This window comes from Electrophorus electricus, chromosome 2 (assembly GCF_013358815.1).
Source record: "Electrophorus electricus isolate fEleEle1 chromosome 2, fEleEle1.pri, whole genome shotgun sequence".
Classification (NCBI taxonomy): domain Eukaryota; kingdom Metazoa; phylum Chordata; class Actinopteri; order Gymnotiformes; family Gymnotidae; genus Electrophorus; species Electrophorus electricus.
Genome location: NC_049536.1, coordinates 13851257 through 13857002, shown reverse-complemented (window position 1 = coordinate 13857002; position 5746 = coordinate 13851257). Strand labels below are relative to the sequence as shown.

Sequence of the window (5746 nt, the reverse complement as noted above, 5' to 3'; positions counted from 1 at the left end):
TGAGAAGGGAGCACATCTTTAAAAGGTGAATCATAATCCGTGTTCTTCACTCATATTTCATTATAACTGGAGTGTAAGCGAATGTTTATGATCTGATATCGATCCCGGGAACGTAATGTGAGAATAATTCAGTCAGTGCCTCGTCGTTTGAGCTCCGGTAATCTAAGATTTTTTGTCACCTAAACGCAAAATTCATGTAATCAAGATGACTTTTACTTACCGTGTATAATGTCCGTAAAACCAGTTTAAAAATATTGCGTTCATGATCAACAAACCTATTGGCAGTCTGTCGTTTGCGTTAACGAAAGCACAGAACTACATTAATCGCAGCAGAAAGATCTCACAAACGTTTGTTTCCAGTCACAAATTGCAAGAGAATGAATTAAAATATCCGGAGTGCTTCCTAGGTAAGAGCACACATAGAGCGTATTTGAAACCTTTGAACAAACGCAGGCAACTGATGTTGTTGCAGTGCGCCAACAGTCCTGAGCACCATTCCCTTGATTAGGACAATTAAACACGGCAAAAGTAGAAGTAGTAAAGCAGTAATGAGTATATGATTTCTTTGTTAAATTGTAATCACCTTTTTTCTTTAAAAAAAAAACACACCACTAATCTAATTACTGCCTTTTATTCAGTGCTGTAACTTTAATGGAACATGGTTACCCTTTTGGTATTCTGATTACGTAATACTGCTACATATATTACATTACGGACCCTGGCAAGATAAGCACTTACACCATAATCTATTCATCTCACTCTTTTTTAAACTGATCAACTGAACATTTAATGACGACAGTGTCTGAACTCGTTCTTTTTGTGTTCGAACATAAGTGAGTCCATCTCTCCATCCAGGCCCTAGCCGTGCTCCTGTGACTCGCTTCTGCTGGACAGTGTATAAATCATCCCTCTGGGCTGTAACAAGATTCATGGGAGATCTGTTCTGTTCTTAACCACTTCCAGTGGTGCCGGTCGTGCCCAGCGGTTCCCCTTGCCTCTGTCAACTGGACAATGGCGACACTCGACAGCTGGGAGCGCTCGGCCGGTGGAGTGCGGGGGCCGGCTCGCTTTTGCGACAGACGGACATGAAAGAGCATGAAAAGTGAGAGCGCTACCAGACTCTCTACATTAAAGACTCAAATGACCTGCAGATGAGCTGAAACACACCACCTCAAGAGCCCAGAGACAGCAGAGAGAAATAAAGGGACACAGAGCACGATAGTCTTCCTCTTTCAATACTGTGAGAGCGAGAAAGCGAGAGAGAGAAAGAGACAGATTGAAAGAGTTTTCCTCTTTCAGTGCTATGATTCAGGTTGCCATGGAAGAGGCTTAGCTGGCTGTGGGCTTCCTGTGAGTGGGCCTCGTCACATAAGTGTTGTTGTGTTTGAAGAGCTGCCCAGCTTGCTCCATGCAGAAGAGTCATACACAGCATCCTCAGCATGCCTCACCAAACACCCGCACAGGACCCGCTCAGATAGCAAAGGCTCAGCATGGCCTGCTGTGTGGAATGGCATACGCACTCTTATTTAGTTTTCTTGTTTCTTGACAACAGGTAACAGAAACCCTCCCAAACATGATATGACTTTACTGAATAACACATTTTGTTGTCTCTAGCACACTATGTTAGTAAGACAGACATTCTATCACCTCAAATTCTACAGAATACTGCTAATTAGTGTTTAATGTTCAAAATAGGTTACTCTCATGTTTTAAATCCACTAAACACAGTTGTATTCAACTGTCTCTTCTGGTTGTACTTGAGTGTTTAAGACTGATTCACTGTCAATTATGTAATTATGCTGTGATGGTAACATGAAGTAAAACATCAACCTGGAAAACACAATGAAGTGTTTTGCTTCACAATTATTAATAATTAGTTACTCAGTAGTAGTTTGCCAAAAGAAACCTAACATATGAAATATGTATGTCATGTTCCCTTTATTACATGCTGACGATGAATTCAGTATTCTATGAAATGCACTCATGCTCCTTCTTACACCTCAGACAAAGCACCGTCCTACTAACTAATAATCCTAATGAGTGCGTAAACTTCTAGTACTTTCTGGGCAGTCAGGCTCTTTATCTAACACAGGAAAGCCTTTAGCCATGGTCATTACTAGGCATTTACCAGCTAATCTAAGTTGGGAGCTAAAAGAAATGACATCTCCTCTTTTGCCTTTATAATGAAAGTCAGATGGACTGTCTACACATGATCTGCACACAGAGCAGTTGAGTATGTTAGAAAATAAAATAAAATCCTGCAAATCCTCTACCCCAAATACTCCAGTAAGAGGAGAAGACATAAACCTCATCAAAGAGGCGGAAGTTTGAAACTTTATTCAAGGTCAAATATGCTGGTGTCCTACAATTCTCCACAGAAACCATGAGTCCACCGTTTTATCTTTAGAGCAGCCATGCAACACACATCTCTGCTTAAACAAAAGCTGCTGGCTGACAGGCTGGTCCACTACACTGGCTGAAAGGTTGGTCCACTACACTGGCTGAAAGGCTGGTCCACTACACTGGCTGAAAGGCTGGTCCTCTACACTGGCTGAAAGGCTGGTCCTCTACACTGGCTGAAAGGCTGGTCCACTACACTGGCTGAAAGGCTGGTCCTCTACACTGGCTGAAAGGCTGGTCCACTACACTGGCTGAAAGTCTGGTTCAGCACACACTTTGAGCGGGTTCACTGTGTGCTGCAGTATCAGCACGGCGGTGCGCATATGTATGCACAACACTTTAGTCGATCAGTTAACAAGAAAGTTTTTCTTTCCATTTAGACCTGCATAGCATAGCAAATGTGGCAGAACGAGTTCTTAAATGGCATTCTAAATGTCCTGTTAAAGTCTGCTGATTACAGGAGCAAGAAAAGACCTCAAGAAAGTGTATTTTGCCCACTGTTGTTTGTACCAGGAAGACATGCTCAAAAGGGCAGACATTTGGGGACAGTTCAATTTCACAGTGAAATGCTAAGAGAAGCAAACAATTCAACAAGACTAACTTATAGTATAGCGCTGACTTAGAAGACAACCGAAAGCACTCATAGCATGGAGATGACTGGTCTGTGGGTTTGTCTTTTGAGAAAAGCGCAAAGTACAGATGCTTTTGCAATCCTTTGAAATTCTTTTTCTCATGGCCTTTTAGAACCTCTGCACTGCTGACCACATGGTTACTTTGCTTCATATCCAGAAATTGGTTTGTATAATCAAGTTTCTGTTTGCAATTTTGTCAGTTAGTTAAAAGCAAAAACCAAAGGCAAAGGCTTACAAAAATGCATAAGAACTCCAGATTGTGTGTGTGTGTGTGTGTGTGTGTGTGCGGGGGGGGGGGGGGGGGGGGGGGTCAAGCAACAGAACTTTTATTTCTTTTTTAGTAAAAAAATGCAGAAAAGCTCATTACGGAGGCGCCTATGGTGAGCACGGTACCTCCGCATGTCATTCCTGCACACACCTGTACTACATCTTCCAGTGACCACTGCACTCTTCATGCGCACCACGACACACAATCAAACGTTTATGGTGTCGCTACACAGTCCACGAGATGCTTTACATTTCTCCTCTAAATGGGCAGCCAGAGAAGACTGACACTTTTAATAATGCCTCAGCCATTAATATTATGGCCAATTTCCTGCCCCAAGTCAGTAAAATATGTAATTTCATATTGTGCGTGTCCTCTTAGCAGTTCTGCCAGCTGCTCTTCAAATACAAACGCGCCTTTTTATTAAAGGCAAATACTGGAGGCATTGTAATTGGTCTTGTGTGAAATGTCATCGGGCTCTGTATAGCTTTAAGGATTCCTTAGCAGTGGTGTAGTATATCGCATGCAGCAGAAGGAGCTGTTTTATTGGTAGCAATAAACAGCACAGTGGGCTTGACGGGGTTCGTCCCGAGGGCCGTAGACAGCGAAGCTGGCATACGGGGAACCTCCGTTCATCCGCGGATGCTCCGACAGTCAGCTCGAAGGTGGTCTGACCTGCTGCAGCGTTGCAACTGAAGACTGCAGAGAGGAGTGAGGTGAAGGGTCCGAGCAGAGCCCACACCGTCAATACGCCCGCAGAGCTAAACAGCGGAATAAGGTGTGCTGTGATAACTGGGCGAAGTGACGTGAGCATACAGGGAGATCGCTGTGTCACGGGGGGCTGACTTGTGGTTGGTCTTAGCCCTTTCTTCCAGTGAATGAACGGTGCCACAGAGGAGGAATCGCGGCGCCTGGTGTCCAGCTGTGACCACACATTCGGAAGAGGACGTGTTACGGCGTAGGGACAAATGTGAGCAGAAGTGATCGGTGCTAGTGAGGCAAAGCACAGAGCAGCTTCAGGAACAGGAGACAAGAAAAAAGATTAATCTCTTTTATTTGGAACATATTTGCATTCACACACAAACTGACACAGTTCTGAGATTATAAATAGCTCATTTTTAATAACATTATTGTACAAATGTACACAGGCCATTTGATTCAGGCAAAGTAAAATTCAGAAAAGTGTGATGTGGTAAAGGCCATTTGAGGGGTATAGATGAGAGTCCACCAATGACTAGCCTATGGAGGCAGGCCACGAGAGATTGACAGATGGATTGGCTAATGTTTAGCTTTAGGGCTATCAGTACAGGAAGATTGACAAAGGGCAGACCAATAGCCACTTGATGAGTGAGATCAGAGTGGAAGAATCCACTTAAAATGCTTAAATGCATGTCAACAATTTAGAGAGCACCAAAGCATCAGCATCCAAAAATACCCTTGATCACACTTTGATCGCAATTGTGCTGGTTCTGACGTGAAAGTGCATGACTACAACACACAACTGCAAGTATAAAATCTCTCTGCATTCGTCTGGAAAACAGTGGGAAAATTTGCAAGCCAATTTAGCATCATGTAAATTTAATGTCACGAAAAGCATGCTCATCTTTTCACAGGTCTTTGTGTCCAGTATTTTGCTTTTTCCAGACTAATGACTTCGGTCCTGCCAGCTGATGTTCAACCCTACTAGGGACTCTCATAAACCAGAAGAAAAGACTGACTACTGACTACTGACGAAAAGCTGCCAATCAAATTCTGTCTCCCCAGGAGAAAGGCAGGGAAACCGAGGCCCATTCACTTAACTGTCATCACCAACTACGGAAAACATCCCGCTGTCAAACACACCGTGGTAGAAGCACATACACACGTGCACACGCACATGCACACACACACTCAAATGTCACAGTGTCATGACAAATACATGCAGACCAATAAAGGCATATAAAAGATGTGAAGTATCATTTAAAGGTGTCATCAGTTTCATAAAGGTTTCCTTGTTACAAAGAGAGAACGAGTGAAGGAGCGAGACAGAGTGGTACTTACATGGCACTTACTACCACTGAGCTCCAGAATATCTAGATTCAATGCTTATCAGACGGTATTGGGTACGTATAACATTGGTACGGAGAATTACATGAGATTATGTACAATCTGGACTGAATTTCAGTTGAATCGAACTGTGTGGATTTCCGAAATTTTCTACATAATCAATGCTTTGCAGATAACTATGGAACATTTGCGACTGGACTCAGAACAATCTATGTCTGTGGGTAAAACAGGAGTAATGGAACACTTGTATTTATTTTGTATGACTCAAGAAGGCATGCCTAATTACAGTGCAGTCACTGACTATAATGTCACATTGCTCAGTTGTGTTCACACCACATTAGTGATACAGCTTCTGGTGATCCCACCACCAACATTTGTGTACTATGTTCTGACATATTAACTA

The 5746-nt window shown here is 43.0% G+C and overlaps 1 protein-coding gene across 1 annotated transcript in view; it reads right to left on the bottom strand.

Annotated features, from left to right (window-relative positions):
• Positions 1–4334: 4334 nt before the first annotated feature.
• cacna2d1a (calcium channel, voltage-dependent, alpha 2/delta subunit 1a) overlaps positions 4335–5746 on the bottom strand; it is an 81643-nt gene continuing 80231 nt past the window's right edge. The window contains exon 40 of the mRNA XM_035534179.1: positions 4335–5746. This exon is cut by the window's right edge and continues 2343 nt beyond it. The gene's annotated coding sequence lies outside the window, so the exon portion shown is untranslated.